Source organism: Chrysemys picta, chromosome 13 (assembly GCF_011386835.1).
Source record: "Chrysemys picta bellii isolate R12L10 chromosome 13, ASM1138683v2, whole genome shotgun sequence".
NCBI classification, from domain to species: Eukaryota; Metazoa; Chordata; order Testudines; family Emydidae; genus Chrysemys; species Chrysemys picta.
This window is the reverse complement of record NC_088803.1, coordinates 48,349,114-48,374,182: the sequence shown is the minus strand read 5'-3', so window position 1 is coordinate 48,374,182 and position 25,069 is coordinate 48,349,114. Positions and strand designations below refer to the sequence as shown.

The 25,069-nt window shown below is 44.0% G+C and overlaps 1 protein-coding gene and 1 long non-coding RNA gene across 3 annotated transcripts in view; one reads left to right on the top strand and one right to left on the bottom strand.

Annotated features, from left to right (window-relative positions):
• Positions 1–25,069, bottom strand: part of NTSR1 (neurotensin receptor 1) — a 100,707-nt gene that overhangs the window by 58,221 nt on the left and 17,417 nt on the right. The window lies entirely within an intron of this gene.
• On the top strand, positions 16,104–21,059 carry LOC135975372 (uncharacterized). Of its 2 annotated transcripts, none has more exons than XR_010592377.1 (4): positions 16,104–16,364; positions 16,562–16,689; positions 17,478–17,638; positions 20,816–21,059. It is a non-coding gene; the product is annotated as an uncharacterized LOC135975372 (long non-coding RNA). The 2 variants fall into 2 exon arrangements; XR_010592376.1 differs by having other exon boundaries at positions 16,565–16,689; positions 20,816–21,058.

Sequence of the window (25,069 nt, the reverse complement as noted above, 5' to 3'; positions counted from 1 at the left end):
ATTTGCATGGCGGATATGTAGAGAATGGAGATAAAGGCTGAATTTATTCAGCACCTTTTGGACATGGATTTCCAAGGATTTCCAACATTCATTAAACAAGCCTCACCACTTTCTGGGAATGAGATAAATGTTATTATCCCATTTTACAGGTGGAGGAGAAACTGAGACACAGAGAAGCTAATTGAGCTAACAGAACAGAACTAGATCTGGTCAAAAACATTTTTGTGCAAAAGATTTCACAAATATTTTATCCGTTTTTTGTCAAAATTTCATTTGAAAGAAAAATTTCCAATTGATTTTAAATAGAGGAGCCCTGATTTCCAGTGTCTTGCTCTAATCTCTAGGTAACACAGTCCTACCTAGGAGCAAAGATAAAGCTAACAATTTAGAAAAAATATAACATAGGCAAGCTGGACATACAGATAACAGGCAAGCTGGACATACAGATAACAAAAGTTGATAATGCAGATTAACTACAGATCTGTATAAGATTCAGATGAGTATATATAGAAGGTAAGTACCATTTCTTAAGGGGTGGCTAGAGTCTGGCCCAGTCTCAATGTACATGTTTTTTAAATGAACAAGCCATAGCTCAGAGATGTGTGAATAAGCTCTGTTATTCTCAACATGATGTTAATTGTCAAGCCTCATGATGGGAATTTAAATATCAGCATTATAAATTATTTCACTGTTATTGTGTTCAAGAAAGAAGAGGGCCGTTGATCAGCTGATGTCACTGTATGCACAGGGCATAAGGAAGAAGAGGGAAATTCGTATTGTGAAGAACTACCATCTACTGTAAGTAACAGTGGTTTGACATCTCAAGATGGCAGGGCTGGGTTTGTGGGTGTGGCTTGTTTTTAGGGCAGAGCGTGGGAGAGCAGCACTCCATTCTCCCCCCACAATTCCACCCTTTCATTTAATATGGTTTTGAAGGCGTTTGCCAGATCAAAAGCAGAGGTAAATAAGCATGGAATTGCTTGTCCCTTAGATGTGCCTACATGGGACTGGTGTGTGTCTAAGGTCAGGCTGGTGGGAATGGCCAGTATTGAAATGTGTCGTTCCTTCTATTTAACTTCTATGGAATTCCAGGCTCAGGGAGCCATCAACTGTATTTTGTTTGAGACAGGAATTAAATGTTTTCGAGACTCATCTCCCTGCTGGGTCTTTGTTGCTAATCAGCCTGTGAGTGATATTGTCAGAGAAGAGGAAAGACACCAAAGCAAAGGCAAATTTGTGCCAACCCATGGGAATTTTCTGTGCATCCGTTTTACTGCTGCTGACAGCATCTCTCGTTTAGGTGCTTTTCTTTGTATGTGTCTCCCTGCTTAAACACACAAAGAAGTGCAGCAGAATCACCCCAGTCCAGACAGCCTCACTTCAAGAGCCACTTTAGACATGTCCTCTTTCTCTCTAACCACTTTCCTCCATGTCCTTGATGGTCTCATGGACTTTGTCTCCAGTTCCCTTTCTCCCTTTCTTCTTATCCACCTCCAGCCTCATCACTGTCCCTTTACACTGCTGATACAAGAACCTGCTCCTCTGCAACAAAACTGCCACTCAAAAAAGCCTCCTTGTACCTCACCATGTCCATTGAGTCCAATCTCATTTGAAAACTTCTCTCTTCACCCTGGCCTATAGCTCTGATGTTCTTTCCCCCGTGCAAGGCATTGTTTAACTCTGGAAAAGCATATAGGGCAATGCCCATTTACACCAGCTGAGGATCTGGTCACACTTTGCATGAAAGATATACTATATTTTTTTATATTGAAAGATGCATGTTGGTGGCTAGTGTCACAATAACCCCTTTCGCCGCACGCCTTCTACAATTCATGCAAATTCCTGCCCATCGGTACCCACTGGAAGCAAAGGCAGTAGCCTTTCTTATATGATCTGAAAACTCATACTCACAGCTTTTCTTCTCCTGCATGAAGAAACGCCTTTTTATTTAGTGTTGGCACATGCACATAATGCAAACAATCACCGTCATCCTGAAGTCGGAATTAAAAGCTAAATGAAAATGCATTGAAACCTTTCAAAGGCAGGAGACCTATTTTTGGCCCATCAGAAAGACATTCACAAGCCCTGCCCTACCTCACCACTATCTGGAAACCAGGGAACATACAGGAAAAAAAGGGGAATGATGACTAATGTAATGATAGAGGCGGCTTTATCCCCCTACAATTTAAGAATAAAAAACAGGGCCCGATCCAAAATCCATTGAGGTAAATGGAAAGACTCCCACTGATTTCAGTGGGCTATGGATCAAGTTGCTATACCGCTGCATACCTGGATTATAACACTTGTGCAGTGGTTTGTTTGGGGTTAGTTTTTTTTTTTTTTGCTATGAAAAATGGGGTTTCTGAAAGGAAGAACCGGAGAACTGTTCATACTAATAAATCTCTCTAGCTTATGTATATAGTGGAGACAAGTGAAAGTGTTTGGTTGTCAGCAGTGGAGAAATATGAGCAGAGAGAGCGACACACTAAGACTGGTATTTTAAACAAAAGTTAAATGACAGCAAACGCAGAGTAGATTGCCGTTAACTTTTAAAGAACATTTTGTACCTGTTTCTACTTAGTTAATACTCTTTTGGCAAAAATACATTGTTAAAAAAAGAACTTGACTCCCTTCCATCTTATGTTGATCTTAATGACACAGTCCTCACCTGAGCTTTGTGATCCAGCAAGAGATGGGTGTGAAACAGACCTACCCAAGTCTTTAGACCTATCGGTATTAGGAAATTTATAAAGAGAAAATTACATCCTGTCCTACTGTAATGTGAGGTACAAATGGATTTGTTTATATACTGCATTGCAGGCATAAAAATACAACAAGACCTGACAAATATCCATATATTGTAAGAAATGGTGTGATCCTAACTGGCATGATTAATCAGAAGAGGAAATCTTGTGTCACCTGGATCCTGAATTGTATTAACATACTTGTTATGCCTGGTAACCCACTGGTCATAGTATGGCCAGAGAAGATGTGAGTTTGTTCCAGGCACCAGCTCTGGAGGTCCCTGGTTCAATCCCTGGTGTGTAAACCAAGATGGCAGCCATCAACAACAGGCTCTACTAATGGTTACTTGAGAGATTGGAAACTCAGCATTCAGCCCATCTTTAAGTACGTGGAAATATTATGGGGAGAAAATGCTGATTCAGCATTAAACGGGTGTGCTGGAGTGTTAGGAACTCAATGCTTTTCGTGGACACATAATGGCATTTCATAACCAAGCCTTTTTGCAGCTTTTCCTACTGCAGCCCTATTTCCAGGATCTCGTCCTTCATTATCTTTTGGTAGGTGACTGTTGTAAGAAGGTCTTAGATTTGGGAAGACTTACAGGTTCTCTTTACATTTAGAATTACCCCTAAAACGGGAAAAGGTCTAAGCCAGATATTGATTTTGGCTCTTAGACTGTCTAGACTCCTGGAGAAACAGAGTAAACAGACACTGCTGTTCCTCTCTACTGTGACTACCACTAGGAAAGTATTAAAACAAAAGCCGGGATGAATTTATTTTAATACAAGACCAGGAAAGAGAACATTGGCAACTAGCAACAAAGTATACTAGAAGTTTAGAGGAGGGGGAAGGATTCTGTGCCCCAGTTTCTGCTCTACTCTATAACAGAACTATAATGTTCTGAATTAAAATTAAGCAGACACCTCTATAGACGCATAAGCTAGGCAGATGACAGCTGACTCCTGAGTAATGAAAGCCTTACAGACAATCCTGACAACCAATTGTTTAATAAAAAGAAGTAGCACATTTATAAGATGAATTTTACTGATGAAGCATTAGGTCATTTTAAAGGTATAACTTCCCCAATTAGACCCTTCTAGGTACAAGCCTCCAGGATCTCAGTCATAAGCCCTGGTTGATGGCAAGCCCAACTGCGCGCCTCTCGCAAAGTAGCACTGAATTATGCTAAAATATTCATGTCAAACTTTGTTTTGTTTGCTTTAACTTAAAACCTATGATATATATGACATAAACTGGTGATCTATCAGTTTAGTTCCTAACAGAGGCAGCATGCAAATCAAAATAATCATAATCCAAACTCCCACAGTCCAAGTCATAAAACCCACTTCACAATTCACAGTGTCATTTGATATTGCAGCTGAGAGGATTTCATGCATCTATGCATTTCATGGAGGCTAAGAATTTCACGGATCTATGCATTCAACTACCTCGGCAGCTTTAGAGGTATTCTTTCTATGAGGCATAGGGAGGGGAAGCCAACAATTTACATAGACCACGGGAAAAGATCAATCAGTTTGGCACTTTTCACAGCTGCTGAAACCAATTAAAAATGAAGGGCCAAGATTTTTTTAAAACGACTGGAGATTTTAGGTGCCTATGTTGAGACACGTTAAGGAGACTTGATTTTCAGAGGTAAATCAATAGTGATTTCTGAACATTTTGGCCATAAAGAGGAATTAATGAAAAATAATATTAGAAGAAAGAAATTGTATCTGAAGTAAATGAGAAGAGAAAGAAATTTGACTTGTCCTCGTGAGGGGTTCTGAGAAGGCAGGTCCATTTTAAACTTTGTAGTTTATAGACACTATAGGGCTCATTAGTCATGACACTGAGAAGCATTCTAAGCACTGTCAACAGCCGGGGATACTTACTTTTCCATGTGATCTGCCTGCTATTTTGAGAGCAATTATATTATGTTACTATAGCATCTCTGCAGCTCCTGGCATTTGTTACAACTCCGCTTACCAACTATATAAAAGCCCCTTTATAATTTTATAACTTATCTGGGGGAACTTAATCAAATTTGACTGAGTTTAGTACACATGAAAATGAGAGGCTGATTGCATGGCAACTACTGCATCTGATATAAGCTCGTTGGCTTCACCTTCACCTCCCATGATGATTTAACTCCAGCCTTTCTGTTCTTATCTTGCTTCCTTTTGCTCCGCCTTTAGTCCCCATGGCTCCACCCCAGCCACTGAATTACCACCCCTTCTCTATCTTTGTCCTATTTTCATCTCCATGCAGACTCCAATCCCTTTCCCTGAGTCTATAGTTCCTCCCTCTCCTTCATGTCCATCCTTAAAGGCTAAAAAGGAGGGAAAGGATTCTCTTTCCCCAAGGAACAGCCCTGTTCTTCTAGGAGGTTTATGCACCTGGTCCTCAGCTCCTAGAAGTGTTCATAGAAATTTAAATAACAATAATACAACAATCATAGTCCTATATGGTGGTAAAAGAACACTTGAGCCTTTGTCCACACTCAGCCTCCTGCAGAGGTACTTGGGTGGAGATGCCCAGATTTCCCAGCACAGATGCAAGCAAAGCCCATCTAGCAAACTTCTGCTGCTGTATAATTAACCACGGACAAGCAATAATAGCAGCATTGGAAGGAACCATGTAAACGCTGCCAGTGCACAGGGATGAAAATCCTGGCCCTATGAAATCAATGACAAAGCTTCTGCTGACTTCAGAACCTGGGGTTGAGCCTAGCCTAGCTGAATTACAACCCTCACGCAACCCCACTCTCCCAATCCATAGCTTCTCCTGATCTCAGACCATCTGGATCAAATTGTTGTTTTTTTTAAAGCTTACACTGACAGATATCCAGCGGAGCTAGGTTGAAACCCTCCGTCTGTGAACTAAATCAAAGTTGCAACCAACTTTATGGAAGTTGTGAGCTTTATGAGTTAGCTTACTCAGTCATACAATCTGTATCGTCTGTGCATTCCCAGTGCATTGTCTCTTCCCATTCTTTGCCTAGTACCAAACTAAAAAGAATTATTTTAACGTAGTAGTTAATGGCAACAACTTGCCGCTGGTCTCTGCAAACTTAGTCAATCACTGAACCATTCAAGCTGAGAAATCCAGCATCTTTCAAGGGGGGGGGGGGGAACTGGCCTGTAAAATAAAGGACATGGGTATGTAAATGGAGACCCAATAAGCTAATCAAACAGCAAGGAATTTTGTCTCATCTTCATGTCAATCAGCAGCAAGGCAGATCTTCACTGAAGCATTTGTTCATTGCTGAGTTACTGCAACAAACCAAAAATGATAAAGGAGGGCTGGAAGACAGGTCTGAAAATGGGTTTTATTCGCTGCAGGCTGATGGGAAAAGAGAAAGCCCTGATTATTTCTGGCATGTGACAGTCCTGATTTTGGCTCCCCAAGGACAGGAAATAGCTTGTATTATTAAAAAGTAATTACACAATGAAGGGCTCCAAATGAGAATTGCAGAGAATAAGAGAACATCATTATGGTCACTTAGACAGAGAATGAAGGAAAGAGGCAGCACAATCTTATAAACCAAGCCAAGTTCTAGTATTGAGGAACTACTAAGTCCTGCCACTGACTCCCTGTGTGGCCTTGGGCAAGTCACCCAACCTCTCTGTGCCACAGGTTCCTTGATTATAAAATGAGGATGGATAGGATGTAAATGCCTCTGAAGGGCGCTGTGAGGATTCACCAGACACAGTGCTTGTAAATCTCAACATGAGGGGCCAAATCCTGAACTGGTGTAAACTGGTGACATCTATGGAAATGTCAGAGGAGTCCCGCGGAGCTATGCCAGTATACACGCTGTACATATGCTAAATATTGTAACCTCAGTTGTAGAGGCAGCCAGAACCCTCACACAGCAGCACCTGCCTTGGAGCTGGTGACAGACAGCACCGCCCACCACAAGAATCCAGTTTGCTTCCCTCAGCTACTCTCTCAAACCACACCCACCCTAACGAGGTAGGGGTAGCTCATTATAATATTATTGGGGCTCTTAGAAACAGACTTTCAGCAAAGAAAAGTCTTCTCCTTACTCCAACCCTTGGCTTATGGCTTGCTTCTGCATTTACCATGATCATATGCGCAGTTGCAGTAATTGCATATATAAATGACTGTTTATTGATTTGCATTTCTACAGTGCTCATCACCATATTGTGGTCCCCATCCCCCAAGGAACTTTGAATGTCCCAGTCTTCTCTCCTCATTTGGGCTGACTGAAGATAAGTTTCACTGAAGAAGCATCGCAAAAACATAATGATAAATCACAATAGGATAACCTTGTTTTTACTGATGATATCGCCTGCTTAGTTCAACACATTGCTTAATGCAGTGGTTCTCAAACTGGGGCCGCTGCTTGTGTAGGGAATGCCCCTGGTGGGCCAGGCCGGTTTGTTTACCTGCCGGGTCTGCAGGTTTGGCCGATCGTGGCTCCCACTGGCCATGGTTCGCCACTCCAGGCCAATGGGGGCTGCGGGAAGCAGCACGGGACAAGGGATTTTCTGGCCGCCGGGGGCTTTCCCTACACAAGCGGCGGCCCCAGTTTGAGAACCACTGGCTTAATGGAAGAAAAGACCCAGCTTTTGGTAGATATAGCAAAGCAAGTTTGTTTGTTCATCAACACGGGGAAGACAAAATATAGGTTGTCAATGTCCCAGAAGTAACTGTTGGAGTGGACGAAGAAACACTAGAAGAAGTAAGTCATTTTAACTACATAGGAAGTAAGATGTTCTGTGATGGTGACACCATGCTAGATGTCAAGTAACATATCAAAAGCAGCAAACAACTTTCATAAACTTGAAACTATTTGGAAAAGTAGCATGATTGGCAGTTACCCAAAAATTTAAATTTTTACCGCCCCCATAATGTCTGGCCTCGTTTATGGAGCAGCGTGGTGGGAACCTACTATAGACATTTATAAGAAGATCAACTCATTCCAAAGTAAATGGTTGTGTAAGATCTTCAGAGTCCACTGGAAAAAGTTTCTTGCAAAACCAGAAATACTAAGTAGCACAAACCAATTTAAAGCATCAGATATGGTAAGAAGCTGATGATGGATATATTGAGGACATGCTTTTAGGATGCCAACAACACAATTTCCACAGGAAGTGATAATATGGACCCCACCTGGAAAGAGAAAAAGAGGGCTACCTAGAGAAACATGACACAGAAGAACAAAGGAAAAAGCCAAATCCATGAACCTGGCACTCAGAAGCCTGAACAGAGCCACACAAGACTGGAATAAATAGAGGAAACTGGTGGATGCCCTATGCACCTGAGGGTGCAAGAAGATAAAGAAAGAAGAAAGAAAGATGGCACTGATTTGTGTCACCCAAGAGCAGCCATTCTGGCTGATTAAGGAGTGAAGAGGATAGGCTTTGAAGGGGAATCGTCTTCTTTCCTTTAGCAGAAAAATGAAGGTCAAAACTTGTCAGGCTTCAAGGGCGGCAGGTGGGAAATATGAGGATCTTTGGGGCCCCAAGAAGGCCAGGGTGAATCCCCAATAAGGAAAAAGCTCCTTCCAATCATGGGACAGCACGGTGGGGAGGATTTAAGGGATCAGTTTTCAGCCCAACTGAGACTCCTTATCTAATCTCCGCATGTGAGAGTGCACGCCATGACCACGCATGAACTGCTGGTTCAGTTGCAAAGATCTGAGCCTGCCATTCATCTGCAAACCAAAAGCAGCTCTGGCCACCAAAACTTTGCCCCCTCCAGTTCTCTATCTATCCCTCTAGGTTCTTTAGCCCCCATCAATGTAGTTTCTACATTTCAGACTCATATCCTTCAAAAGTATGCAGAACTAGACTCAGATTCAGGCACTGAAATAGACACCCAGAGGGGATAACATTATGACTCAGCTGGCCCCCCACAGCAGCAGAGGATACAGAAAGCGGCAGATTAGGAAAGCATTCCATCATGTAATAGGAGGGCAGGACAAGACTCTGCACCCCATCACTGACTATCTATGCAGAGGTCTATGCCAAAAGAAGCAGGCTTAAAAGAGACGTGTACACAGACCACTACATGGGACTGGTGTGTGTCTAAGGTCAGGCTGGTGGGAATGGCAAGTATTGAAATGTGTCATTCCCTCTATTTAACTCTATTCATCTCCCTGAGTGCCATGCAAATCAGCCTGAGGTGACAAAGGAGAGCCGGTACCAAGCATCAGTGTGGAGGTGGTGAATAAAGAACTAGTCACCTAAAATGACAACAGAGACAGCTGAATAAGGTGCAGGGCAAACGCTGCCGTTCTTGAGGTGGGTAGCTAGAATCAGCTCATTTGACTTTCTCCTTGCTGCTCTTCCAGGTGTTTCTGTAGCCCTGAAGCATGTGTGCGTTTATAGGATATTTTTAGCAAGTTTAAGTTTACAGAAGGTGAAAGGGAAGCAAAGCTTCAGCATCTGGAAGAAGTCATTCCACTTCCAATGTAGCAGGAGTAACACATTGACTTATTCATGAGTGAAGCCAACTTCCTTCTTTTTGTGTCTATCACCCTCTCTTTTAACACTTGCCGGATGTAGGGAAATAATTGGCGTTGTCACCAATTATTAAAACTCAGAAACTAAGGCTCTGGGAGACAAGAATCATTCTCAGACCATACCCCCCCACCACCACTCTACACTGCTTTCAGAGTCAGCCTATTGCATTATTTAAGCCAATGCACATCAGTCACTTATCATGACAAAAGGACAGAAAGGAAATCATTTAAAATGGTATTAAGATCATCAGTCTGACCACAAAGCCTCAGGGATTCATAGTTGAGGACTGGTCCGCCACAACCCAGGCACACGTTTGAGTGGCAATGCCACATTAACATTTCCGGCCAACCTTCATCTCTTGTTCTAATGAGGGAGAGTGTTGGGTGGGGGGAAGGGGGAGAAATCTCACAGAAGCCCGGCGGTCAACAGTTAATGTTCTTTCCTGCAAACAGATTCCACTTCAAGGAGCTGAGGAGGTTGAGTGCACAGACAACGTGAAGCAATTTTAATAAATATCGCAAGACAACATCCTAATATTTGGTTCCCTGCAGGAGAAGCTTAATCCATTAGCGGAAAGCTGCTAGTGTCGAGAATGGCAAATCTTGCCACAGATGTTACCTGGAAGATGAAGATATTTGAAACACCCTGCAGTGGGTATCCATTAAAAATGGTGGCAGTTGCTCAGCAAACTTGAAGGATGCAATCTGTTACTATGTGGGGAGGCGGGGTTTTGGCATGTGTCACTCTCGGATTTGCCAAGGACCCAAGATTGCCGACTGCCCATTGTTATTTATGGATCTCACTCTTTTTTGTTTTTTATATGGATGTTTGAAAATAGTCCTTTTTCCTATGGACATGAAAAAAGAGAAATCATAAAAAGAAAAAGTTAATTGACGTTATTCTCCCCCCTTTAAAATGAACACGAACCCAACAAAACTCAGTTCACTTTGGATTTGTTTTGACGATCAGGGTCCTCTCTTCCCAAAAACAGCTTGAGTGCAGCTAGCAAGTGCTTCAGCAACAAGCAAGGTTGTTCTGTCTTTTCTCCAGCAGAAAGGAACGAAATGAATGATTAAAATGTGATCAAGATCCAGCTCTCTTTCTCCCCCTTATTTTGCAATTTAATATCCAAGACGCATCAAGCCAAAGAAAACACAGCACTGAAGTGACAGTCTGATTATTGTTTATTCTTGGTTGATACTGTAAATTACCAATCTGATGCTATTCTTAGTCCTCAAAGAAACTAAGGACTTCAACTCATCTCTCTTGTTTTAAAATCCCAACTAAAATGTATTAAACAATAATCTTTTAATTCAATGGAAATGAAAGGTCTACTCAAGAGTGATGATGTTTAGCCACAGTTGGAGGTTATCCAGTCCCCTATAATTACTTTGATTGATAATGTACGAAGGGAATGGTCAAGCATTACTGCTTCCCCAACAGCATTTTGTCTCCTCCACTCACTCACATTGGTGTGAAGTAGGAGTGTCTAACTTTTGAGGCAAACAGCATGCCACCACTGTTAAACCGGCCTACTTGAGCTCAGAATCAGCCCCTGGCTCCGTCTTTATTGTATTGTTCGGGGCTATCTGTCCATGTTCAAAAGCATAGCAAGTTCCAGCCGTGTTATAAAACTAGTGTCGGCAGAAGCTGGCACAAACCCTGGGTGCAGAAAAGCCTCCTAGATACTTCCTGACTGGATGAAAATTAGAGATGAACCAAATTCACAAAAGTGGATCCCCTTTGCTGGATACGGGGGGACATTTGGGTCAAGAACCAAATCTGAACTTCATAGTCAGCCTCTTTTTTCATAATGGACTGAACCAACACCCTGGATCTAGTTTGACACACGGGTTGTCCATTTAAGACAAGATAAGAGCCAACCAGCATCAGCTAAGAGTGACTCCTTTAGCTACAGGGCAGATGTTTGTGCTTTTTGGTGCACAGGGTTCAATCTCTGCTGACTATTCATGGCAGGGGTCATTACACAACCACTCCATAATTGTAAAGAAGGTCACATCTGGATATATACAGTATCCAGACTTTGTAGGTAGGACCCATTGCTCCTGCATTTAATGTAAAAATATGAAAACCTACTCTGAATCTTGGTAAAAATCACAAATGTTCTGCTCACAAAAGAGAAGTTCATTGACTTTCTCTCTTCAGCCAAAAGGGGAAAAAAAGGTCACATCATTAATTCAGTTTGAATACTAAGCATTTCAGCGATGTCTAAACAGCACTAATAACACATAGCCTGATGTGATCTCTGTTTATTTTATCAGTGAGTTTTCGCTCTGGAATTGATAATGTGGCTCCAGACAATCTTGTTTTGTTCACCTTGAAACAGTATAAATGTGTAGCTTTAAATAACTGGCAGCTGCGTGAGACCGGAAAGCTGGAATGAACTGCTTCCATAACTTCTTATTTGTATTGTGGTACGGCAGAGACTTAGTGCAGTAATCACGTACAAAACGGCAACGTATCAATTTCTAACTGTGAGTTGCCACAGGTATATCCTCCTCTAAGTACAGAGGAAAAGCTATGATCACAGTGGGGATAATTCCTGGCAAACGGTGACTTTTAAAATGGCAATCAATGTACTTTTTAGTATTTCCCAAGCTGTATTTTTCCTTTTGCAGCCCAATCAACTCCTCTACAGCCAAATTTTGGACAAGTCACAGTTAGAATTATGAATGCAAGGCAAAAGCGATTCTTATTTTCAACCATATCTCTGGTCTCTCAGGATAATAGCTATGCTTTTTCCCAGCAGCCCCTGCAATGCATTCTTTGTGATTCAATACATAAAAAGCAGCTTTCATTGAGATTACTTATCTTCATGTAACCTTCACAGAATAACAAACAGTTGTATGAAAACACAATAAAAAATAAGCACTATCCCTGTGTGGAAATTAATTTTCTAAACCTTATTCATTGGTATTTGTCAATACTAATTACAAATTATAATACTAATACTAAAACGCTGAGTTTTCTCTCCAGCTGCATCCCTGAGCATCGATGATTGCATATCAGTACAAAGTAAAGACAATTCAGATTAATCTGCTAGCTGTCTGTATTACAGCTACCTTTACAATAATGCAGAACTTATTACTTTGGCAAGCCTGCCAGGAGATGAAGTGTACACAAGAGGATGGATATTTTATTATTGCTACAATCTACTAATATTTTAACAACATAAAGCTGTTTGGATCAGGGACTGTCTCAAGGTCTCCTAATCCATCCCCTCATGCTAAGGTGGAATTTAGTATAGTTCATCCCTGAGAGGTGTTTTTTTAACCTGTTCTTCAAAATCTCCAATGACTGGGGTTCCACAACCTTCTTAGGTAACAGGTTTCAGTGCTTAATTATCCTAATAGTTAGAAAGTATTTCCTAATATCTAACCTGAATCTTCGTAAAATGAACAGACACTGGAGAAAAAAATGATCTGTTACACATGGTATTCCAAAGTCTCCTTCTTAGTGCAGGAGCAAGTTTTGACTCTTGGAAAGACATGCTGTGTTACTGTCAGTTTTGCGTTATACAAGGTTATGTATCAAAAGGGAGGGAGCTGTGTTAGAGTTTGCACTCTGGTTAGAGTCAGTTCTTGAGACAGAGTTGCTCCCTGGGAACTGGGCATTGGTCTTGGGCTGAGATTCCTGGAAGAAGGGATTGCCCTGCATGCTGTTTGACCACCCCATTTCAGGACTGCTGTATATGTGTAAATAAAGCAAGTTACTTTCAGAGTATACCCATATTCCATATCACTGATTTCTTCTCCACTGGAAAGCCGACATGCAAGGCCCCAGACATCGCCTACTTCCTGACACAAGGACGAGGCTGATGTCAGAATGGGACACTGGTGTCAGACAGGCAATAATATGAATATATATGCAGGATGACTGAATAATGACTGACAATCATGAGTAAAGGCTTGGTCCAAAGCTCGCTGAGGTCAATGGGCCTCTTCCCATGGATTCCATTGTAGCTGAGCAGACTCTAATCCTGTAGTGAGCTTTGTGGGTGGATCCCTGGCCCTATGAATAGCTCATTACAGGATCAGTATCTGAGACCGGTGGCTAAGGGACACAACCTACAAATAAACACCAAGGTGAAAGAGGAATTGTGGTAGGGAAAAATTAAGAAAGGGAAATTTTACACTAGAAATCAGGGTCAGTTGCCTGCTAATGATATGTACTGGGCTGTGGAATAATCTCCCAAGGAAAGTGGCGGAAAACCCATTGCAAAAATAGTATTGAGACCTAGGAAATTTTCTAGTTTGAAAATTGGTAAGAGATATGTGTGTGTCAAACCCTGTAACAATTTCACACAGAACACATGAAGCAATGTAAAATCCAAGCCAGATTGAAGTATGTGTTACTATAAGAGCGACTCTCTGAGACCATGATGATTGTACACTGGAAGCGAGAGAGAGAAATTGTAACCATTGGTTGGCAGGAGCCTCAGCCAGGCCTTGGGCGGGGGGGGGGGGTCTTCTCCAGGATAAAAGGCTGAGACTAGAGGTCATGACCTTTGGGCCGTGTGAAGTCTCAAATGAAAGCCGGTGTCTCCGTGGTCATCAATGTCACCGTGAAATGTATGTACAAATACCATGTAACAAGATATATACTGAAAATATGTTCTTAAAATCTGTGTCTGGGGGTGTTGGTCACTAGCAAAGGTGAAAAACAGGTTTCCTGTCAGACAAGAGATGTATATGCATCTGCCTGTTTATATACAAGTTCATTATTGTCTCGTTCACAATAGGTCTCCCATCACCAGTCTGAGCTGAATGCAAATGAAGGATTATGGGGACTTCAGAAAGAATCTAACTGAAAAAGAAAAACAGCAGTAGGGGAGGGAAGCCTGCACTTGCTGGACTATATCTGGGGGTAGAAAAGACTCCCGGGCAGCCTTCACTGAGGAAGTAAAAGGACAGAGGCTTTGCTTCATGAAATAGAGGTCTCAGCCTCCAACATGAACTTTTGGTGAGATAAACTTTTTTAGACAGGAGGTTAACCTGTGAGTTAAGTTGAGTCTCTAGAAAGCGTGTTATGATTTTGTTTTATATGTAACTGTTTATTCCCAATATTCTGACTCATGATCACTTGAATCTCTCTGTTTGTTGATAATCAGCGTATTCTTGTTCTCATTCTGAATGTGTGTAAGTGCTGGCCCTGAGTGGAATCTTACGAGCTGGTGTGTCCTGTTCCTTTGGAACAGCAGGCCTGGTATTTTGGAGAGTGTTCAGTGGCTAAGGGGCTGGACACTGCAGGGAATGCTGGGAGGATCTGGGGTTGGCGTGTGCCTTTTGCTACCTGCACAGAGAAAGCAAGGCCTGCGAGGCCTTGGAAGGCAATGCTTGGGCAGCCAGAGGTGGGTGGTTTCCGAGGGCAGATCCACAGCAGCTTCAGACAAGAGAGCTTTATGCTCAGGGTAGGTAGTGGTAAGGTGTCTTACAAACCTGGGTAACTCGGCGGAGCATCACACTCAGTTTCATTCCATTGCTCCTAAGGACACCCTCTCCCTGGAATGATTTCTCTGCCTCCTGGGTGTCAACACCTTCATGTACTGGTAGATCATTATCATTGTAGCAATCTGTATGCAGCGTGGAGGGAGGAGCACAGGCTGCAGGAGGGAAGAATCAGGAGGAGGCACCAGGAAGTCAGTCTGTGAGCACATGGCTTGAATGTTAAACCGCAGCTGATTTAATAAAGACACAATTTAGTTTTACAAGCATAGAGTCCTCTCATGTTATTACCCTGCATGCGGCCATGAGATTATCATTTCCTCCACACCTTAGTCCTTATTTACCTGCTTCTCCTTTTAACCAAATTATCAATTTTTAAAATCTTTTTTCCTTAATTTCAATATGCATGGTACTTTGCTGACTCATCACTTTCCCCCACCCTAAGTAGTCCAGAGAATATAACAGAAAGTTTCCTGTTACTGCATGAGAAAAAACCTGCGGCTCAGGACTCACAGAATGTTAGCTGAGATAGCCTCTAGGACAAGAGCAATGAAATATGAACTACATTAAGTAAGGGTCAAGCATTAAAGAATTGCATCACAGGCAGTAATTAATATATGGCATTTGGTACAACAGAAGGTGATGCTAGATTAAACATGAATTAGCAAAACTCTGGAGTCTGCCTTAATTAAAAACCAAAATCTTCTAAATTAAAATTATCTAGATACAGATTGGCTTTCTCTTCCTATTGTAACCACGTCTTCAGTGCACTAGTAGAAGCTGAAAAAGCCCCTATTTTTAAGCACACATCATGGTGGAAAAAATCATTCACTGGGCTGAAATTTCACAGGCTTATTCTCACTGTGAGAGAGACCTTCTCTAGGGAGTGTGGGTGGGATGGGGTGCACCTCTCTACTGCATTATGTAGAAGCTGAGAAGGGGGCCACTCATGGCATAAGTGGGAGGCAAGCTCATTTGCCAAGCCTACCCCTAGCTGGAACTGAAGAATGCAGCTGAAATCTCTACCCCTTGAATAAATATCTCTACTCCCTGAATAAATAGTTTCTAGCATGTCTTTTTCCATTTCCTTTCCTTGAGGGCTTCCTGGCCACTTTTCTCTTGGAAGGGATTAATGTCACCAGATTAGAGAGTGAACCAAAACTTGCTCCATTTCCCCATACAAATGAATAATCTCTTTTGTGAACACTTCTCTACAAGCATGTTTAAAAGCACTATTAATGTATATAGTTTTACACATTGTTTGAGAGAGGGTGGGGTGTTAGTACAGTAACTTCAGGCTTAGTTGAAAAGTCTGTTCACAGGAATTCTTTTAACAGACGCTTCCTGTTAAGGGGAGCCACCCCCTTAGAGAGGCTTAATTTAAAGAGGGCACTTCTAACTGATTGGGGCAGGCTGAATTGTGGGAAAGAAGCACTAGGACTCGGAGAATTCTGGGAAAGCAGCTCGCTATAAAAGGAAAGGTTTTCACACCTGTTTTCAGTCTTGCTCTGATTGCTAGAGGGATTAGTCCGTGCTAAAGTTAGGGGATGGTGATCTAAATATAGCTCTTCTAGTAACAAAGTTGCTTTCTGTTTTCAATTGAAACAGCTGTCTTGAGATAGTTTGTTTGTGTTTGAATTTTTCACACTGGGCCTAAGTGGTAAGTTCCTCTGTTAAACTTGGAGACACTAAGCTTGTATACTACACTAGTTAGAAATGTTTGTGTGCTTTGTACTACACCGGACAAGGACTTGTTAGGTGATGAACTAGATGACTTAAGAGGTCTCTTCCACTACTAAGTTCTGTGATTCTAGGACAATGGTCCCTAGAGTTGTCCAATGCTTTTTTATTGCCTAGTAGGAAATTATCTCTCTGTCATGCTGTTAAGATAACATAGGAAGAGAGAGCTCCTTTGTTGCAAGATGACCTCAAACAGCACCTAGCAGACCCGGAAGCTTTTCTGATACTTGCCAACTGTTACACAGGTAACTTCAATTCCACAGCACAAAGCAATCTAGGACACCAAATCCACTTTGAGGGTCTGATTGGGACAGAGATCTCTGTAATTGTCAGAGTTCTGCCTTCCCATTCCAGAGCAGGAGGGGAGGGGTTTCTAACTGCCTAATACCCCACCCCAGCTCCGAAGCAGTCAAGGCCCTTGAAAAGAGTCAACAATGGCCTGTCTTCCACCCTGAGGAGAAGGGGAGGCTACTGATGATCATACCCGTCTGTAGTAACCCTCTGGGGAGACTGTAAATAGCCCCATCCTATCCAGAATAGAAGGGAACTTTTGCAGTGTGAATTTGGCTGTGTTTTTCACTGGAAGCTCCTGGACTGGACTGGGCATCAGGAGACATGAGTGCTCTCTGACATCCACTCTGTGTTAACTAGGCCAACTCATTTATCTTTGCTGAGCCTCCGTTTCCCCATGGAAATAATGCTTGACCATCTTTGTGAAATGTGTTTTAATTTAGGGTTGAGAAGCATGTAAGAATGCTAGGTATTAATGACAGAAATGGTATCTGCATATCCTAGGGTATGAGTGGAGTTGCTGTTCTGATTATTTTGATTGTAAGTTCTTTCCCCAAAGAACTTAGTCTTTGTTCTGTGTTTGGACAGCACCTCGCATGATGGGGCCCTGGTCCATGACTGGGGCTTCTAAGTGCTGCTCCCACACAAATAATTGTTTTATAGAGTAATATGTGTTGGTTAAAGAAACTGGTTACATTTAAACTACTGACACTGTGTTGGGTTGTGTGGCTTTTTATTTCAGGACCGCATTTTGATGGGCAAACATCAGTGGCTGAAGCAAGTATCCGAATAAGTAGTGATGCCAACATCCTAAAAAGCCCCCTTCTCTCATTCAGCACAGTGGGGCCCAAGGCAGACTCTGTGTGCTGGGCCGGAGAACAGCACAGGGCAGAGTGGCATACGGTAAGGCCATGTAAAAACTCCTCCTGTGGACTGGTAATGGATTTAGACGTGTTACTCCCACACAACACATTAACTTACGGTGACCAGCTTAAGCAGGGCTATTTTTCAGCGCTCTGGCACTGAGGCATAGAAAGGATTAACTGGTCAAAGGGAGAAGCCCCCATTGTTTGTGATGCTTAGTAAAGCTGCGTCTTGCCTAGCACAGTCCAGCAAATGCATTTCAAACTGTTCCAGAAATGCTGTGCTCACTGAGGGTGATAATATCACGGTACAAGAGAAGCTGGCTGTGTAGCAGGTGACTGACAGCAAAGGTGGGAGGGAGGGGGAATGCTAGCACCTGTAAAGAGGACCTGATACTGTAAGATGCTGAGCACCCTCTGCTCAGTCAGTAGCAATTGAGAGAACCAGAACTTGACAGGATTGGGCCCAGGCTGGGAAGCTTCTGCATCCATCTCCCTTGCTACCGTGGCATGCTGTTTACCATGGAGTATTCATGAAGCATGAATATAGCCTAGCATGGTGTCCTGGCTTTCTTTAGTTGAAAGCCACACAACCAGTAATGACAGCCCCATAAAGTAACATACAGTCTGGCTGTTAATATGCCCCCCATAACTTAATGCCTCCATGTTGTATAGCTGTCCAGTTCCTTTTGTAAACTACTTACTAATATTGCCCAAGGTCTATAAAACGTCCCTTTGAAGGGCAAAATGCTGGTGAATCCAACTAAATAAGTTAGGAGAAGTGTGAGCGTGGACCCTCCCCAACTGGGAGAGAAATGGTAAAGGAGGAAGTACAGCTTTATTTACAAGCACGCATGGGGACTATTAAGAGACCCATATTGTCACTTATGCCCATGGAAAGTGGATGCAAAATACCACATCAGACTTCTAGTGCTTTGCACTGGTGTAAATGACAGGCAGTGGTGAATCAGACCCTCCACACTTATTTGGAAGCAGGAATTACTTGTATACAGTAGAGCCCTGGTATGCAGATTTAGCAAAGTGGGAGGGAAGAGCAGACAGGAGGTCAAATGCAAAAGCTGTTAATGAAACTAGAATGAGGTGCTGAGTCCATAGCATTCTACCTGACAAACTCATCCACACGTATGTGCCAAAGAGTAAAATAGTTCCAGATAATTGCAGGGCACAAGAATTTGTTGAGCATCATCTCAGATTAATTTTCCTGACAGCTTGTATAGAATGAAAATGGGCTATATATTTAGAGAGAACCTACAGCAACAGCATACTCCGTGATCAGCATATTTTACGTTAAAAACAAGAAGGAATCCGGTGGCACCTTAAAGACTAACAGATTTATTTGGGCACAAGCTTTCTTCAGAAGAAGTGAGGTTTTTTTACCCATGAAAGCTTATGCCCAAATAAATCTGTTTAGTCTTTAAGATGCCACCGGACTCCTTGTTTTGCGGATACAGACTAACATGGCTACCCCCTGATATTTTACTTTTTCCCATTTAAATCTCTCATGGGGAAGGGCAAGGAGAGAGATTCTAGTACTTCAATTTGCTGGCTCATAGCTGGCTGACTCCATATGAGACACTGAAAGAGGCACTAACTGTTTAAAACATCTCATGAAGGCCTGGCTGAGCTTCACTAAGGCATTTTTCTGCTTATCCAGTGCTGGCGCTAACCACTTACGTGCTGCTCTGAATTCCAGTGTGACCAGAACGTTCCATTAAGGATCACTCCATTGGGTGCGGATCACCAGACACACTGTGCTCTAGCCATCTCCCCAGCCAAACAGGGAGATGCACCCTATGGCTGGGAGGGGTGATGGAAGAGTGGGTCATGCCAGCCTTGCACCGTTAGAGGAATCCTGTTAGGGCAATTCTCCCTGCTGTCGGAGTCCCAGTAAATCTCATGGCAGCTGCGGGGTGGGAATCTGTCTTTGTATCTGTCTAAAGCAGGGGTTCTCACAAGACATTTTTGGGTGGCCTTAGAGTGCAGCCACCAACTCTTGCTGGTGGCTGCTCTAACCATTTTTCCTAAAATACTTAGTGAACTTTAGGAAAAAACAATAAAGGTGCACATATCCATATCCATGTCCAAATGATTGTAATTTATGTAGATTTTTTTTTGGCAGACTTAATAAAAATAACATACTGTTGTCTCTATCTTTACTGGACCTAAATAGAATAGAAACACAAATAAGATGCTTTGCACATTCTTGTCTATTTTGTTTGTTTTGCTTTTTTGGCCTCTTTTAAACCTGCTAGCTAGTAAGGCTGCTGCTGTGAAAACTGATATGTATATTTGTATGTATCACTTTTCACAGCAGACTTACTCGCTAGCTGGAAGGCAGTGAAAAGTGATAAACATACAAATAAATATCGCTTTTCACACCAGACTTAGGCAGCCTTGGCAAACCATGGATAGGGAGATGGGTAAGGAGGCAGTCGGGGGGCCAGGGGCAATGGGGATGAGCCTGGGGCAGGAGCCTGAAGCCCCCTGGCTGGGAGGTATGGAGCCTGAAGCCCTGTGGCCGGAACCTGCCGTCCCAGCGCTGAAGCTGGAGCCTGGGCCCCACCACCCCTGGGAAGGTGGGGAACTCACACCAGCTGCCTGCTCCTCTGGCATTTGTGGCTGCAGAGGGCAGGGCCCAGCCCCTGCTAGCAGACCTGGGGGAAGGGCCACTGCTTCTCTCTCGTCTCCTCTCCCCCTCCCCCCCCCTAATTATTGCCCAGGAGGCTGTGCCCATAAGAAGGGGGGAGGGATAGCTCAGTGGTTTGAGCATTGGCCTGCTAACCCCAGGGTTGTGAGTTCAATCCTTGAGGAGGCCATTTAGGGATCTGGGGCAAAAATAATCTGTCAGGGATGGTACTTGGTTGTGCTGTGAAGGCCTCAATGACCTTTCAAGGTCCCTTCCAGCTCTATGAGACAGGTATATGTCCCTATTAGAAGAAAAGCCTCTGGTGGCTTCATGTGGCCATAACAGCTGCATTTGAAAACCACTGGTCTCAAGCACCATGCACATGAATAGCACTATATAAAAATAAGACTAATAGCCTTGCTGTTAATCTATGTAAAGTATCTTTCAGCAGTGACTTTTCACCTGAGTGTTGTTCACATTAGATGATAGCAGAGATGGATGTGCAGGTTTACTAACAAACTATGAACCACAGTTTTAAGACCTCTGACTTTGTTCCTGCTTTGATTGCAGGGCTCTCAAGTGAGCACCAGTAACGGTGATGTAAACAGCAGGGTTTAGTTGTTTACCCCAATGGGCGGGGGAGTTGGGTCATCAGATGCGTAAGTCCCATCACTTCTGTGTACATGCAATTGACTGTAAAGTAGAAACTGCTGTAAAAATGTGACTTAATATGTATGTTTCGCTGTATTCTAGGCACAGCTGTTGATGCATTGTAAACAGCAGGAAAAAATGTATGTGTATTTACATATTAAATCTAAATATCCATTTATACAGAGCTGTACCGAGTCATTCCATGTGGTTAAGAGCAATCCATTGTTGCAGGGTTTTTTTTTTTTAAAACTGCATTCATATGAATTTATTGGATATGTTAGGTAAGTAAGAGAATGCTTTTGGCTTCTGAGTATAGGAAGCAATAAAATGCTTTGGTGAGTGGTTAAATGTCAAATCAAAGCTGAGGCATTTGATTACTATGGGGGTGGGGGAAAAAGGCTGGGTATTCCTGCACCAGGAAGATCATCTTCCTATAACAAGATGACCCCCCACTCCTCCATTAGAGCTGGGGTAGGTGCAGAGGGACTGAGCGTCCCTCAGGCTTTCCGGTGCCCTCCTGGGGGTTGAGGTTTAGATGAAGAACTACCTGAGGGAAAGGTTTTGTGCTGAAACAAGGCTGTGACTGGCTTCCCTCGGGGCCAAATACTACTCCCTTCCACTTCCTCGGAAATCAATGAGGTCGCACTAGAATAAGCAAGAATGGAATTCAGCCTCTAGTCTCAATTTTGGGGCTCAATCCTGAGGTGCTGAGGCCCCCTTCCCAATTCTCATCAAAGGTAGGGGGAGTGTGGTGTTTAAGGGGGGGTAGGAAAGCTACCCCCTAACATTAGATGAAAAGGTTAATCTACATTGTCATGATTTAGAGCCCTGATATCTGGTGAATTGATGGGATGATTGCTCTATCTCAGGGGAAAGGAGTGTCCCAGCTCTCCACTGGAATAGGGCCTCTGGTTTTTAGCCCTAAGGGTTCTTGAGATATCAGTCCTTCAACGTGTCACTAGTCCAAGATAAGCTACTACTTATCTGGAATATCAGACTAGTAAAAGTTTGGGGTGGGGGTGAAAAGTGGGAGAGCAGAGGAGGGATTTCACATTTTGGGTGAAAAAAGGAAACCATTTGTGTCAGGCTGATTTGAAAAAACAGCAGCAGAGAGAGCCCTGGGATCTTACAGGTAGCCCCAGAAGTACTGGACCAGGGGTCAGTGTAGAGGTGAGCACACTCTGTCTCCCCAGTATCTCCGCACAAGGCTTTGGCTTCAGCAAAGTGGGTGATCACTGTGATTTGTCCCATAACAATGCATGTCTGTGCCCTACTGCCCGTCTGACTGTGCTCGGTCCACTAATCCACCTCTAAATCCCTGAGCAGCTTTCAGAAGCTGCTGGTTCGTTTTGACCCAGCCTGTCAAGGGAAAAAAGCTTCCTTAAAAAAAAATCCCCAGTATGTGGAACTTCCCCCCAGTCTCAAGTATATCGGTCAAGTTGTGTAGCTTCTGTCTTTGTCAATAAAATAAACTCCAAGATGATATGGGGGAGGGGGGTGAGCCCACCTTTGAAAGGGGTCAGAGTCCTTATTAACTACCCTAGTTACACACTAAATAAATAGTCCTGTTATGTGGGTGGCTCCTCTCCTCTTTCTTTCCCTGATTCTCTTCCCTCTCACCCTCCTGAGACACTGGGGGGCCTGTTTTTCCCTCAGCATAATTTAGAGCAGTCTCAGGGCTGTTTGCTGCTAGGAGATTGCTTATGAGTAAGGTTATGTTTTAGTCACAGAGGTCACGGATTCTGTTACTTTACCAGACCTCTGTGACTTCTAGGGCTTCAGGGGGTGGAGGCAGGACTGTGTGCCCCTGCTCTGCAACTGGGGCTGGCTGGAACCAGGATCCTGCAGCCCCAGCCCCACGGCTTCTCCTGGGGGCTGCACTCCCCAGCCTGGCATTCCAGGCTTCTCCCAGGGGCTGCAGCTGGGGCTATGTGCCCCCCTTGTGACTTCCCGGGGCTGTGCGCCCCCTGCTGCAGCCAGGACTTGGCAGCGGCTGCAGCAAGAGCCACACACCCCTGTCCCACAGCTGTGCCCAGCTCCAGAGCGGCACACACCCCTGTCCCACAGCTGTGCCCAGCTCCAGAGCGGGACTGTGTACCCCTCCCCATCTGTACCTCCACTGCAGCCAGGGCTGTGCCCCTTGGCATGATGTGGGGGCTTGGCCTGTTAGTCCCCTGCCGCATGGGACTCCATTCACCCTCCTATCCCCCCGGTTATTTTTAGTAAAGTCACGGACAGGTCAAGGGCTCCGTGAATTTTTGTTTATTGCCCATGACCTGTCCGTGACTTTACTAAAAATAACCGTGATAAAATCTTAGCCTTACTTATGAGCATCGCATAGCTGTCATACGTCTGTCTTCTCTCCTACACCTCTGCCATAGGAAGGGGTGGGGTAGAGCAAGCTATTGTGCCTCTATGCCAACCAGGAATTCTCCATGCTGGGAAAGTCTTAGCTGTTCTAGCGAAAGGCAGTTTCACAGCCCTGCTGTAGTGCAAAAAGGTGGATGCATGTGCCAGAACTTCACTCTACCATCATCTGTCACTTACAGACTATACGCCTGTAACCCTTCTGCCCATCAAAGCTGGCAGCAACAAGGGCCGGGTTCAATATCTAAGGGTTCCGTTTCAATAACACAATGCAAAACCGGCTCGAGCCCCCACCCAGTGACCTGGGACAATTACATACCACCGCCCTGGGCACCTCTAAGAGTCAATACTTCCCATCTCTCAAGCACGGAGTCTGAGTGTAGCAAAAGCCTTTTAATAAAGGAGGGAAATAATGTGGAATTATGTCGAGGAAACACCACAAACAGGATTCGTAACACAAACCATGAGCAAAAGCCCCACCCCCAAGTAAGTTTGGCAGTATCCTTTTTCCCCTCAGGTCCAGCAACCCAACAGTCACCCTACTCGCACTTTCTGACGTTGGTTAGTGTAGCCCCAGACTGGTTCTTGAGTCCAGTACAGGGCCGGCTCCAGGGTTTTGGCTACCCCAAGCAGCCAAAAAAAAAAAAAAAGCCGTGATCGCAATTGTGATCGCGATCTGCGGCAGCAACTCGGCGGGAGGTCCTTCGCTCTGAGGCGGAGTGAGGGACCATCCGCCGAATTGCCGCCAAATACCTGGACGTGCCGCCCCTCTCTGGAGCGGCTGCCCCTGGAGCCGACCCTGGTCCAGTAACCCAAAAGTCACCCCTCCCACAGTTTCTGTCCTTGGTCAGTGCAGCCCCCAGAGTTCAGAAGTTCATCAGCAGAGTCTACCTCCCAGCCTGGGTGGAAGTGGGGGGATGTATGGGGGATATCTTACATGCTCCACTGCTCTGGTTGACAGCCGATTGCCATGCCTCTCCATGGGGTTCTGCTGCAGTCTTCGCTGCCAGCTGCTCTGCTATCCGCTCCTCTCTGCTAGCTGTCCTGCTAGCCACTCACCAACTTGTCTTCAGCACACCCCCACTGCTCTCAGTGATTTCAGCTCTCAGTAACTTCAGCTCTTTAGCGATTTCAGCTGTTAGGTGCGGGGAGAGGGAAAAGGAGGCCCAGTGCTAGCACACTCAGAACCACTAGCCCAAAGCGGATCTAATGCTTAGACCTAGAAATGAGTGATTTCATCTCTGCAGGACCTAACAAAACTCCTGAGTCAAAATTAGCTCCATTATTACACTGCAGAGAGAGACGGGGTCAAAGTGGTGTTTGAGGCCCACATTATCAGGTGCACATGCCTGTTCTAGCCTCTCTCAAGTCACTGGAACCCACATCCCTTGCCTAGCAAGTGCTACTTAGGTGAGGGCGAGTCCCTCCATCATAAAATGCCAAGCACAGTTCTAGTGTCCTTGATTCACATAACCAGGATAACAACCCTTTATTACTTCTGCCCCAATAACAAAGATACTGGGGATCCCACAGTAGCCAAAGTGACCATTTGGGCAAGCAGTCCATCATGGTAGGCAGGGTGGATGTGCCCATGCAAACGAGATCAGCCCCTGAAGTCCTTTTCCACAGCTCACCACCAGCTGTCAGGGTTGAGCTCATTCTGACTCCCCTTACAGATGCAATGTATGCATTACACACCACCGATTCTTTCCACTTTGGGACAGCAGAGCTTTATGTCTCTTTCTTTCCAAGGATAGAGAGGGCCTTATATTCCAAGCACATAACAAAAGATCAATGCCAGGTCAA